Source organism: Manis javanica, chromosome 12 (assembly GCF_040802235.1).
Source record: "Manis javanica isolate MJ-LG chromosome 12, MJ_LKY, whole genome shotgun sequence".
NCBI classification, from domain to species: domain Eukaryota; kingdom Metazoa; phylum Chordata; class Mammalia; order Pholidota; family Manidae; genus Manis; species Manis javanica.
Genome location: NC_133167.1, coordinates 67,479,923 through 67,494,023, shown reverse-complemented (window position 1 = coordinate 67,494,023; position 14,101 = coordinate 67,479,923). Strand labels below are relative to the sequence as shown.

At 46.7% G+C, this 14,101-nt stretch overlaps 1 long non-coding RNA gene across 2 annotated transcripts in view; it reads right to left on the bottom strand.

The window, feature by feature from the left end:
- The window catches only part of LOC140845079 (uncharacterized), a 49,052-nt gene that overhangs the window by 26,861 nt on the left and 8,090 nt on the right, over positions 1-14,101 (bottom strand). For both annotated transcript variants that reach the window (XR_012123725.1, XR_012123724.1), the window contains exon 3: positions 2,562-3,629. This is a non-coding gene — a long non-coding RNA (uncharacterized lncRNA). The remainder of the gene's footprint in view (positions 1-2,561; positions 3,630-14,101) is intronic.

Sequence of the window (14,101 nt, the reverse complement as noted above, 5' to 3'; positions counted from 1 at the left end):
GGAGGACAGGCGGCGCACTTGGGCGCACAGGATTTCTGGCCCTGCGATCAGAGGGCTTTGATTTTTCCTGGGCAACTAGGACGGAGGTCTTTTGTGGGTCAGTATGAGGTTTCTCCACCAAAAAGGGCTCCAACCAGGAAGGGGGATTCTCGGCCAAATTTTCCCAGACAAGAATATAGGGAAGTTGGTCAGGGTGGCCCTCAGGACCTGGCCGGGAGATAATGGCTTTGATCTTGCCAATAAGGTCCAAAGAAAGAGACCCCTGGGCCGGCCAGCCTACTCCGAAGGAAGGCCACTCGACTGAGCAAAAGGTGTCGAGCTTACCCTTGTTGATGCCAAGGCTCATACTTAAGGCCTGTTCCTTGACCTTGGGGAAATGGGAGAGGATCAGACTCTTAGGAGTAGCCTGAGTCTGACCCATGGTGAGAAAGAAGAAGAAAAAAGAATATGAGGGAGACAAAGGCGAAGGATAAAGATGCCACTTCAAACAAAATGACTGTTGTATGTGCTTATAAACGAGTGCCTGTCGTTGCACAGTTTTTCTTCCGCGGGGGACGCGAATTTATCTGGGATTCGCGGCTGTGACCCCCTTATCCTGTCACGGGAGTCTTCTAGCGGCGGGCGCCCTAATGGCTCTTAATTGCCCGACCCGTGCCCGCAGGAAATGATGTAGTGGCAGAAAGGAGGAACAGACAAACAAAATGACTGTTGTATGTGCTTGTGAACGAGTGCCTGTCGTTGCACAGTTTTTCTTCCGCGGGGGACGCGAATTTATCTGGGATTCGCGGCTGTGACCCCCTTATCCTGTCACGGGAGTCTTCTAGCGGCGGGCGCCCTAATGGCTCTTAATTGCCCGACCCGTGCCCGCGGGGAATGATATAGTGGCAGAAAGGAGGAACGGAGAGAGCAGGAGAACCTTAGAACAAGGAAACTTAAAATGAGAAGTGCAAAAAGAAATATAAACCAAAACCAAAACACAGTAAAACAATCAATGATAACACCAAACATACACACCACATCTGATCGCACTCGTTCGGACCGGTCCTTCTCTCACTCTGGTGCGCACCACACTCACCACTTTCAGGGTCCTCAAAAACTCTCGTAATTCTCCCAAAGGGCGTCCACTCGGACTGCCGCAGGGTGACGAGCTCGATCTTTTCCTTCTCGGGTGCCAGTTTTCTGCCGATCGGATTTGCCTTCCTAAGGCCGAGTCACTCGGACCCTAGGGCCAGGATTGGTTACCTGGACTTTTACCCAGGGTCACTAACCTGGGGGCCGGGACTACCAGCCCGGACTTCCTCACTCGGGACCACTAACCCGAGACCATACACGGGATGGCGACTCCCGCTTTATAATGGATTTATGCAGACACGAAGGGGCGACCTTCGAATTACACTGCCCGTCCGGACAATTAGACCTTGCCTCCAGCTGTCCTTTGTTCTCAGGGAAGCCGCTCGAATCCCGGACGAGCCCCCAAATGTTAGGGTGCAGGCTTCCGAGGCTTCCCCAGAGAACAAACTACACAGGCATAGAGATGTAAATTCAAGCAAAGTCTTTATTCAGCCAACTAGTTGGGGTCCAAGTCAGCCCCGACGCAGCGGGTCTCAACAAGGACCCCGAGCACTCTGAGCCAAGGGTTTATATAGCAATTTCAAAGCACTTAACTCATAGCAATTTTCTATAACTATACATTATTCTTGCAAGACATATATCCTGGGGTTAAGCAAGGGCAGGGTAAGACTACTCCTCAATGGTTAGGGAGGTTCTGCACGATAAGCTTGGTATGTAAGATTTGCTGACCAAGGTTAGCTGACCAAGGGTCACAGCTGCCCACCACCCGGTGCTCATGATTAACTTGTTTTTCAAGGCCTTACCCAGGCCCAGGGTTTTGTTTTTTTTTTTTTTTCCTCTGAGTCACACTCTCAGAAAATGGTTTCTAGATTTCTAAGATGGCTATGCTTATGTTAATTTACTAATCTTACTAATGCTTAGATTCTACATTTCCCCACTTTCCTTTGACCATTCCAATCATGGAATGTTTGTTTCTTCCTGCTGTGTGAGTGAATGATACTGCGGTCTCAGCATTAGCACCTGAACAGCACTCACTCTTTCCCTAACAAAGGCTATTAGCCAGTTTAAGATACAGGGACCTAAAGTGAGAAGCAGTATAAAAATAAGCAAGGGCCCTGCCAGGGTGGATATCAGGGTTGTAAACCATGGGGATTTAGTAAACTAGGATTCAAATAGCCCTTGGCAGGCCTCTCGCTCTCTCTTCCTTTGATCTGGTCTCTCTCTAAGTTTAGACATTGAATCTCTTACTATTCCGGAATGGTCTGCTGTTAAGGTTTAGCTAAGTTTTATTAGTTTTTTTTTCCTGACTCTTAATGCTCTCTGCACTCCTTTACAGAACAAGGAAACTTAAAATGAGAAGCGCAAAAAAATATAAACCGAAACCAAAACACAGTAAAACAGTCAATGATAACACTAAGCACACACACACCACATCTGATCGCACTCGGTTGGACCGGTCCTTCTCTCACTCTGGTGCGCACCACACTCACCACTTTCAGGGTCTTCAAAAACTCTCGTAATTCTCCTGAAGGGCGTCCACTCGGACTGCCGCAGGGTGACGAGCTCGATCTTTTCCTCCTCAGGCGCCAGTTTTCTGCCGATCGGATTTGCCTTCCTAAGGCAGAGTCACTCGGACCCTAGGGCCAGGATTGGTTACCTGGGCTTTTACCCAGGGTCGCTAACCTGGGGGCCGGGACTACCAGCCCGGACTTCCTCACTCGGGACCACTAACCCGAGACCATACACGGGATGGCGACTCCCGCTTTATAATGGATTTATGCAGACACGAGGGGGCGACCCTCGAATTACACTGCCCTGTCCGGACAATTAGACCTTGCCTCCAGCTGTCCTTTGTTCTCAGGGAAGCTGCTCGTATCCCGGACGAGCCCCCAAATGTTAGGGTCCAGGCTTCCAAGGCTTCCCCAGAGAACAAACTACACAGGCATAGAGATGTAAATTCAAGCAAAGTCTTTATTCAGCCAACTAGTTGGGGTCCAAGTCAGCCCGACGCAGCGGGTCTCAACAAGGACCCTGAGCACTCAGAGCCAAGGGTTTATATAGCAATTTCAAAGCATTTAACTCATAGCAATTTTCTATAACTATACATTATTCTTGCAAGACATATATCCTGGGGTTAAGCAAGGGCAGGGTAAGACTACTCCTCAATGGTTAGGGAGGTTCTGCACGATAAGCTTGGTATGTAAGATTTACTGACCAAGGTTAGCTGACCAAGGGTCACAGCTGCCCACCACCCGGTGCTCATGATTAACTTGTTTTTCAAGGCCTTACCCAGTTCCAGTTTTTCTTTCTAAGTCACATACTCAGAAAATGGCTTCTAGGCCTTTAAGATGGCTATGCTTATGCTAACCTATTTCTATTCTTACACTTCTACAGATAGGGACTCTAGCTGCTGCTAGGGAAAAGGGGCAATGACCGCTCTGGCTGCTTCGTGCTGAGAAGGGGGTGCAGTAAAGGGTGCAGCTAGGTCTCTATTACTGGTCAGTTGAGAGGGCTTCAGAAGGCTGGCGCTTCTATTACTATTTGCAGTTTTGTGGCTTCTAGGCAAGATAAAACAAATTGTGTTATTAGGTTATGTAGCAACATCTGGAGTTGGATTTTCTATTCTGGAAGGAGGCTGCCGTTATTGAAACAATACTTTTCTCTAAAATCACCCTCATTTTTATTAGAAGTAACCAGGTTAAGAAAATAATTAACAGCTGGCTTGATTATTTGCACAAGTGCAGCAAGAAGAGCAATTGATTACACAGGCTCTTTTAAATATGCTTTGCTGGAACTTTTTGTAAGGAATTTCAGATTGAAATTTTAAAGGCCTCTTGAGGCCAGACAGCCAAGCTAGACTTGCCATCAGGCTTTGCCTGCAGTACTTGTAGATTTGGATGAATTCTTCTCTTCTCGAGGTCTCTGCACCTGCCAGGAAGTGACCTTCTTTACTCACCTGGTAAGGCTGCTGGGAACTCTGTAAGCAAGGTACCAGGCCAGTTCTTCCAAGGGGCTTTGTTGGCTTTATAAAGTCAATCTTAGTTCCTTAAAGTTGTTCATATCTGAGTCTATGCACATGTCTCTCAGGTATGACATTCCAGTTAAAGCCCTGGCAGTATAACCAGTGTTCTTAAGTAGTCTTCTCACAAGGAAAGCAGATTCTTATTGAACTCGTGCAAATAAACATACTGCCTTGGAATACAAAAACAGTCACTGAAAGTTTTTAAACTCTGGAGGGATCAGGTAGAGAGAAGGATGTTTTAATTCTGCTCATAAAGATAGTCATTTACTAAACTGTCAGTTTAAGAGAACAAGGTTAAAACACTTTATCAGCAACATTTGAAACAAAAAGACACAAAATCATTTTCTTTAGTTTATGTAATCTTACGTAACTAATACCTGTTCTGCTGAAATCTAGTTCTTTACCAGTTTAGGGATAATACTATAAATGACAAAAGACTTACAAATGACAATGGTTAAAGATCTGATGAGAGCTTACTGTAAGACAGTTGACATAAGGAAATTCTGATATTTCTGTAATACAAAACATTCAGTAACAAAGTTTAGCATCATTCTCTTTGACAGTGCTTTCCTGGTAAATATATATATATATATCAGATAAATAAGCTAAATTAGTCAAATACTAAAAGCAATTTTTTTGAACTTAGCATAAGTGTCCAAGACTAGATACAAAAAAAAAAAAAAAAAAACAGAAAGTGCTTAAGTCTACAGGTCTTCTCTGAAAGCTTCAAGAATGTTTTACTCTTTAATAGTAGATATAAGCTGCTATGCAAATTCTATTAAAAGCTCTAAGATCATTTGCATTAAAAAATATGAAGAGTCCTCTGAAGGACTACCACTAGTAAGATGGCAAACTTCCGGCTTCTCTTCGGGGGTCCTTGGTTTCTGCTGGCGCCACCTGAAGCCCAATCACCTCTCGCTCCCCTCCCAATCCCAGCACCTTGCCAACAGCCACCAGCTCCGTAGAAGTGACACCTCAATCAATTCATGCCCCTTCCTATATAACCTAGCACCTTTCCCTAATAAAGCGGAACTCTCCGGTTAATTGCTGCTATGTGTCGCTCCTTTCCTTTCATCCCTCATGTTTTTTAAAACATACAGCATATAAATTAAACAAGAAGACCTGGTGGTTGTCAAAAAAATCTATTACAACCTTTCTCAAAAGTGGTCACACGTTTGTCCATTTAAACTTTTACAGTGAAACTTGTTTTTCTGGGAGAAACAATCTTGTCTAGATTCTAGTTTAATTTTTAAGAATAAATTTTGGTTTGTTAACTAAGTGCATTTAATCAGCTGAAAAAAGCTTTGTTACCATTCTGCTTAGGAGGATAAATTAAGAACACAAATAATCAGTAACAACTTTAATCATTTGTTGGTTAGAGATTTTTCCACTTATAAAAATATATGGAATAAATAATTCAATTTCTCAGGCCATGCAATCGTGTTCAATAACAAAATATTTCAAAGGCAAATAAAGCTTATACAGTTGTTAACAAACTTTAGCTTTTAGTCTTTTTAATATTACGATTTCATTTTTTTAAAAATATTCTGGCAACTCACTGAGACTTTAAGCATGAGAAACTGCTTTGATCTTTCAACATTAAGAGCAGACTAACAGTTAAAGAAAACTAACTAGAAACGAGATTCTAATTTTTCTGTGCACTTGATATCAAGACTCACTTGCTTTAATTTCACTAGGCACGACTATATCTGTAAGAATATAGTAATTTATTCTTCATTTGCCCCATGGTCCCAAGCACATAAGCCGGTGAGAATTAGCCTGGGCTTGCCTGCAGTTTGACTGGGTTTATCTCACTTAATTTCTAAACATCCTGACCCTCCTCCCAAAGCAACAGGCTGAGCGGGTCTTCTACAACAAAAGGCACCACGCTGTTTTCTCTCTTTAAACAAATAGCTGTACTTTAGAAAGAAGTTACTTTCTTTATCACAAAACACATTCTTTAGCATGCAGAAGACTTCTCATTCTTTATACTTTTTCTTATTAAAACATACATTTTTTAGCATAGAGAAATGTTTTATTACTTTAAGTAGTTTTAATTAAAACTTAAAACCATTAGAAACTTTAATTTCCAGTGAACACCGAGAAGCAGGCCATTGTAAACTGTTAAACTAACATTCTTTAGATTGACAAATTTATGAACACATTTTATAATTTCTGTAACCATGAGCTTTACAGCACAATCTCTCATAGAGTATATCTTCTTAACTTAGCAAAACTTTAAGGTTTTAGGTTTCTTCAAAGATTCTCAGGCAGTAGGTAGGTATACACACTGTAACACACAATTAAAAAGAGGTTCACTTGCTTCAGTCATTTAGTTCACTCATTCGTAACAACTATTCTAGATTACTTACAAGACCTTTACTGAATATTAGACAAAGCCAAGCCTTTAAGCATTTTATTTTTAAAAGATTTAGCAGATAACATGACTTAAATGACCTCAGGTAAATTTAGGCAGCTGATAACTACAAGGACATGCCCGCCTCAGGCAAACTCAAATTAGCATTAATGCTTAACACTTTTTATCAGGTTTTCTGGAAGTTTTAGAATACCCAATTTTCACAAGCGCTTGTCTTTAAATCAATTTCATTAATACCATCCGGAGGTAGAAAGATATATTCATTTACACACTTAGGGGGTCGTCTGAGTCTGTCTCATAGTGAGAAAGAAGGAAAAAGAATATGAGGGAGACAAAGGCGAAGGATGAAGATGCCACTTCAAACAAAATGACTGTTGTATGTGCTTGTGAACGAGTGCCTGTCGTTGCACAGTTTTCCTTCCATGGGGGACGCGAATTTATCTGGGATTCGCGGCTGTGACCCCCTTATCCTGTCATGGGAGTCTTCTAGCGGCGGGCGCCCTAATGGCTCTTAATTGCCCGACCCGTGCCCGCGGGGAATGATGTAGTGGCAGAAAGGAGGAACGGAGAGAGCAGGAGAACCTTAGAACTGTTAGGGTGCAGGCTTCCGAGGCTTCCCCAGAGAACAAACTACACAGGCATAGAGATGTAAATTCAAGCAAAGTCTTTATTCAGCCAACTAGTTGGGGTCCAAGTCAGCCCCGACGCAGCGGGTCTCAACAAGGACCCCGAGCACTCTGAGCCAAGGGTTTATATAGCAATTTCAAAGCACTTAACTCATAGCAATTTTCTATAACTATACATTATTCTTGCAAGACATATATCCTGGGGTTAAGCAAGGGCAGGGTAAGACTACTCCTCAATGGTTAGGGAGGTTCTGCACGATAAGCTTGGTATGTAAGATTTACTGACCAAGGTTAGCTGACCAAGGGTCACAGCTGCCCACCACCCGGTGCTCATGATTAACTTGTTTTTCAAGGCCTTACCCAGGCCCAGGGTTTTTTTTTTTTTTTTTTTCCTCTGAGTCACACTCTCAGAAAATGGTTTCTAGGTTTCTAAGATGGCTATGCTTATGTTAATTTACTAATCTTACTAATGCTTAGATTCTACATTTCCCCACTTTCCTTTGACCATTCCAATCATGGAATGTTTGTTTCTTCCTGCTGTGTGAGTGAATGATACTGCGGTCTCAGCATTAGCACCTGAACAGCACTCACTCTTTCCCTAACAAAGGCTATTAGCCGGTTTAAGATACAGGGACCTAAAGTGAGAAGCAGTATAAAAATAAGCAAGGGCCCTGCCAGGGTGGATATCAGGGTTGTAAACCATGGGGATTTAGTAAACTAGGATTCAAATAGCCCTTGGCAGGCCTCTCGCTCTCTCTTCCTTTGATCTGGTCTCTCTCTAAGTTTAGACATTGAATCTCTTACTATTCCGGAATGGTCTGCTGTTAAGGTTTAGCTAAGTTTTATTAGTTCTTTTTCCTGACTCTTAATGCTCTCTGCACTCCTTTACATTTCCCCCCTTTTCTTGATTAGACTGTGGAATCTTCCACAGCGGCATCTGGGTCCTGATACCTTTGACGAAGGACTAAGAGTTGGACAGTGTCAATTCTTTCCTGCACAAACTTAGCAAGCCTGTTAATTATGCACGGGCCAATCGTAAACAGCAACAGCAGGATAACGAGCGGCCCCGCAACGGCCGAGAGAAGGGTAGCAAACCAAGGCTTGTATTTGAACCAAGACTCAAACCATCCTTCGCTACTTTCATATTCTTTACGCCTCTTCTCTAAATATTTTTTCAGTTTGGCCAAGGAATCTCTGACTGCACCTGTTTTGTCTACATAGAAACAGCACTCTTCTCTTAAGGCTGCACATAACCCACCTTCCTTTAAGAACAAGAGGTCCAGGCCTCTTTGGTTCTGTAGGACCACCTCGGACAAGGAGGTGAGGGATTGCTCTAGGTCTGATATTGTCTGTCGGAGTTGTTCTAGGTCTCTGTCGATTGCCAGCCTCAGGGCTGTGAGCCCCTTTTCTCGAGTTACAAGGGCTGCAACCCCCGTGCTTGCCCCTGCCATCCCTAGGGTGAAGAGGGTTCCAATGGTCAGGGCGGTAACAACCTCCCTCTTGCTCCGGTGGGGGCTCAGCCTTTCTTCCCAATAAGAAAGGAGAGATTCATGAGAATGATACATTAGGCGAGGTAGAAGGGCCACCAGCACACAAAACTCACTGTTAGCATTGAACACAGAGGTGGATAGGGCCGGAGTGAGGCCTGTCTTTGAGCAGAGCCACCAGCCCGAGGAGGGTATAATCCACTTTCCCTGCTCCCACGTAGTGTTATTATAGGAGGAGCATAACTGGCTCTGGGTCGTCGGGACTGTGCCTACACACGTACCAACGACTGAGACTTGAGCGATTGTAAGTCCCCACGGTCTCCCGTCCCAGTAAGTGGGATGGGAGTTGTTGATAGTGTAGGAGCCATTTATCCCAATTGCCTCATAGAAGGGGGGTGAACCTGGGTAGCATAGCCAACAGGGATCGGTGAGGGAGGAAGTGGTGTGGTTAAGAGTCTCTACAACTGCCTGCACCATTTCCCACATGGGATTATCTAACCCGGAGGGGGTGTGCTGGGCCCATAACCCAGAGGTCGATGGACTCGGTCCTCTCGTGGGCTCTGGAGCAAGCGTTCTGGTCGGCATTTTCTCATCCTTTTTGCTCAGGCCCTTGTCCTGGATTGAAGGTTTCTGGGGATTTATAACCGAGTTGGGACCTACGGCAGCGGTGGGAGTTGACACGGTTAATTTAATGATGAGGGTCGAGCCAGCATGCCCCCCATATTTATAATACACTATTCCCCACGCTAGTCCATTTATCCAGCGCGATACCTCAGTGTTTTTGCCTGTCTCGGTGAATTGAACTCTTACCCAATCCTGGTCCGTTTTGTCACAAGCCTTGGTTTTGTAAAGGGTCATAGGCTGGTGACGAGGGATGCCCTTGTTGACATAAGTAAATTTGACAGAATCGATTTTTGTAACTGTCCATCTCCAATCCCCATCGTTCGAGGTTACACAGTCCCAGCTGGCACAAAAGAAGTCATGCCCCCCCCCCCCACAGTGCCTTCCTTTACCTGTTCCTGGGCAAGCATAAAACCCATGGGAGCGAGCCAAATTTGGAGGGATGGATCGGTAAACGGGGTTGATCTGTCGAAAGCAGAAATACAGGTCAGGCCACCAGGTTCCGATTGGCGCACTGTGTTGTGTGGAGTTGATGACTTCCCCATTGTCACTATCAATCAGCATCCAGGTCAGGTTCCTTGGTTGATGGGGGTTGGTGCCTCTGATCCCCACAGATGTGGCTCTCGTGAAGATCCATACTAAGGAGCTTATTAGCAGGATCTCTTTCATCTTCGGCTTAAGTGTAGTTTTAGGGGATTGGCAGGATGCTGCTGCACCTTCCACTTTTCCTTACAGGCCCCTGGGTCTTTATGAGGCAGGACTTTTCGAACGTGGGTGTGGTGTACCCAGGGAGCGATACCATCAACCTTGAGAGCAGTGGGGGTGGTAAACAATACAACATAAGGTCCTTTCCACCTGGGCTCGAGAGTCTTCACTTGATGTCTTTTGACCCATACTATATCCCCTGGGACTATGCCATGTTCCGGGCTCGGAATTTTCCCGCCCTCATAATATGCTCTGATCAGGGGCCAGATTTCTTGCTGCACTTTAGCAAGAACTTGCAACACATTCAGATAGTCAGGGGCCGGGTCCTCTGCATCGGGAAGCTGCACTCGTCGAGTTATAGGTGGAGGGGCCCCATACATTATCTCAAATGGAGTTAAACCATGTACATAGGGGGAGTTCCGAGCGCGGAAGATGGCTAAGGGAAGGAGAGTCACCCAGTCCCCACCAGTCTCCAATACCAATTTAGAAAGGGTCTCTTTCAAGGTCCGATTCATTCTCTCTACCTGCCCAGAGCTTTGTGGGTTATAAGCACAATGTAACTTCCAATCTACTCCCAAAGGTAGGGCTAGTCCTTGCAGGACTTTGCTAATGAAAGCCGGGCCGTTATCGGAACCTATTGCTTCAGGGACCCCATATCTGGGGATGATTTCTTCAATTAATCTTTTTGCTACTACCTGGCTAGTCTCATGCTTGGTTGGAAAGGCCTCCACCCACCCAGAAAAAGTATCTACCATAACTAGCAAATACCTGTATCCATACTTCCCTGGTTTTATTTCGGTGAAGTCTATTTCCCAATTCCTCCCTGGAGCCCTCCCCCTTTCCCGGGTACCTGCTGGGTGCAGCCCTCTTGGGGCTGGTCTTAGCATTGCACAGCTACTGCATTCTTTCATGATCTGGCGAGTCACCTCATTCTGGTGGGGAAACACCAACTGCGCAGACTGGAAAAGGCTGAGCAGTTTTTTTCCACCTAGATGGGTGGACTTATGCAGATTAGCAAGCAGGTACTGTCCTAATGCTTCTGGCAAGATCAATCTACCCTCCTGGTCCCTACCCCAATGTCCCTCTCCAAACACTTCCCCCGGGACTTGTTTCCTAATCCACTCAAGATCTTGAGGGGAATACTCAGGTTTGGGCGGCAGTGTGGGCAGTTCAGGTATGGGTATTTCGAGGGCCGCAAGCACAAGAGAGTCCGAGAGGGCTGCCCTTTTAGCTTCTGCATCTGCATGGCTGTTGCCGATGGCCTCGGGTGTCTTCTTTGATTGGTGGCCCGGTACATGTATAACTGCTACTGCTTTAGGTTTTTCGACAGCAGCTAATAGTCTTTGGACTTCTTGCAGATTCCTCAGTCCCTTCCCTTCCGCGGAATGGAATCCTCTTTCTCGGTAGATGGCACCATGGATATGGACAGTGCCAAAGGCGTATCTGCTATCTGTGTAAATGTTGGCCCGCTTTCCTTCTGCTCTTTCCAGGGCCTCAGCGAGAGCAATAAGTTCCGCCTTCTGTGCTGAGGTGCCAGGGGGCAGAGCTGTGCTCCAGACAACTTCCCCATCGTGGGTTACTACTGCTGCCCCTGCTCTCCTGACCCCCTCCTGCACAAAGCTGCTCCCATCCATATACCAATTTAGCTCACAGTTCAGTAACGGTGTGTCTTTCAGGTCTGCTCGCACCTGGATAATTTCGGAAAGGATATCTCTACAGTCATGGATGGGGGTCGTCAGATCTGGGTCCGGCAGAAGGGTGGCAGGATTTAGGGTTACCGGGTCAGAAAAGGTGATTCGGGGAGAATCTAGTAGGAGCCCTTGATAGTGGGTGAGTCTTGCGTTCGTCATCCATTTGCCTGGAGGATGCTTGAGGATCCCCTCCATGGTATGTGGGGCTGTTATTCTCAGATTTTGGCCAAAAGTCAGCTTGTCTGCCTCTTTTACCAGTAGAGCGATGGCTGCTAGGATATGCAGACAAGGTGGCCACCCGGAGGCCACTGGGTCTAGCCGCTTGGACAAATAAGCCACAGGTCTCTTCCACAGGCCCAGCTGCTGAGCCAGAACTCCTTTAGCTACTCCCTTCTTTTCATCTACAAACAGGATAAAGGGTTTTTCTGGGTCTGGCAGAGATAGGGCGGGGGCCCGGAGGAGAGCTTCTTTTAATCTGTCAAACGCCTCTTGTTGTTCCTGCATCCATTGCCAGCCCGGCCCTTCTTTGGTTGCTTCATATAGTGGTCGGGCTATTTCTGCGTACCCTGGAATCCAGAGCCTGCAAAACCCGGCTGAGCCAAGAAATTCTCTCACTCCCCGGGGTGAGGAAGGGATGGGGATAGCCAGGACAGTTTGCTTCATGGCCTGTGTTAGCCACCTGGCCCCATTAGATACTGTGTACCCCAAGTAGACTACTGACCTCTGACAGATGTGGGCTTTCTTGGCGCTGGCTCGATATCCCAGTTCACCTAGTTCAGCCAGCAAGTTCCCCGTGGCTTCTTCGCACTCTTCACGGGTTTCTGTGGCCAGCAACAGGTCATCTACATACTGCAACAACGTCACGTGGGGGTGGCTCCTGCGAAAGGGCTCCAAGTCCTGGCTTAGGGCTTCATTGAATAAGGTGGGAGAGTTCTTGAAGCCCTGAGGCAGTCTAGTCCAGGTAAGCTGCCCTTTTCTTCCTCCCCCTGGCTCTTGCCACTCAAAGGCAAACAAAGGCTGACTAACTTCAGAGAGTGGAATACTAAAGAAGGCATCTTTCAGGTCCAGAGTAGTATACCACACATGCGTGGGTGGCAGGTGGCTGAGTAAGGTGTAAGGGTTAGGCACTGTAGGATGGATGTCTTCTACCCTCTCATTGACTTTCCGCAAGTCTTGCACTGGCCTATAATCTTTACTGCCAGGCTTCCTCACTGGAAGCAGAGGCGTATTCCATGCAGATTGGCAGGTCTTAAGGATTCCTGTCTCTAACAGTCTATGGATATGGGGTGCTATCCCTTTCCTAGCCTCTTCTGGCATTGGATATTGCCGGACCCGGATGGGTAGAGCTGCGGCTTTGAGTTGAACAACAACCGGGGATAGGTGTTTAGCGAGACCAATTCCTCCGGTCTCAGCCCATGTGGAAGGGAACTTCTGTACCCAAGAGTCTATCTCTCCCTGGCCCCCCTTTTCTTGATCCGCCTGAAACAGACGATGTTCATCGGCCAGGGAAAGAGTTAACACATGCGCCGGTTGTAGGGGCTGCCCTTCTTTGTCCATGATTTTTATCCCTTCAGGTTCAAAATGAATGCGAGCCCTGACCTTGGTTAATAAGTCTCTGCCCAGCAACGGTGCGGGGCTTTCGGGTACGACCAGGAATGAGTGAGAGACCTGATGCCTTCCTAGGTCCACTTTTCTGTTAGTAGTCCAGGCACATTTCCTGGACCCTGTCGCTCCCTGGACTATACTTGTGCGTCCTGGGTTTAGGGGGCCGTGGGCCTGGTTGAGAACTGAATACTGTGCCCCAGTATCTACCATAAACCCAATGGGAGTCCCCTCCACGCACAGGGTTACCCAGGACTCGGGGAGGGGTGCCGAGCCCCGTCTCCGTCAATCCTCCTCTCCTAGGTGCAGGGTCTTAACAGGGTTCCCTCTCCCTTGTTCCCTCCTTTGGGGGCACTCCCTCTTCCAATGTCCATATTTCTTACACAGGGCGCACTGATCTTGTCCTAGTCGGGATTGACGGGGTCCTGTTCCTTGAGGTGGCCTAGGGCCTTCCTTCACTCCGGCCAGGAATATCCTGGCCATCTCTTCCCTCTGCTTCTTGTTCTCCCTTTTCTGAAATTCCCTGTCTTCCTTCCTATTTTTCTCCTGCATTACCCATTTCTCTTTCCTCAGCCTTTCTTCTCTATCTTCCGGAGTTTCTCTAGCATTGAAGACCTTCTCTGCCTGCTGCAGCAGCTCTCTAATAGAGATCTCCCCTAGGTCCTCCCGCTTGTGGAGTTTTCTCCGGATATCGGGGGCTGCCTGGTTGATGAATGAGAGGACTACAGCTGACCTATGTTCCTCTGCTTCCGGGTTTATGGGGGTATACTGCCGGTAAGCATCAAACAGCCTTTCCAGATACGCGGCTGGGCTTTCCATTTCCCCCTGAACAATAGTTTTTACCTTAGCCAAGTTAGTGGGCCGTCTGGCGGCCGCCCGGAGACCGGTCATCAGAGTCT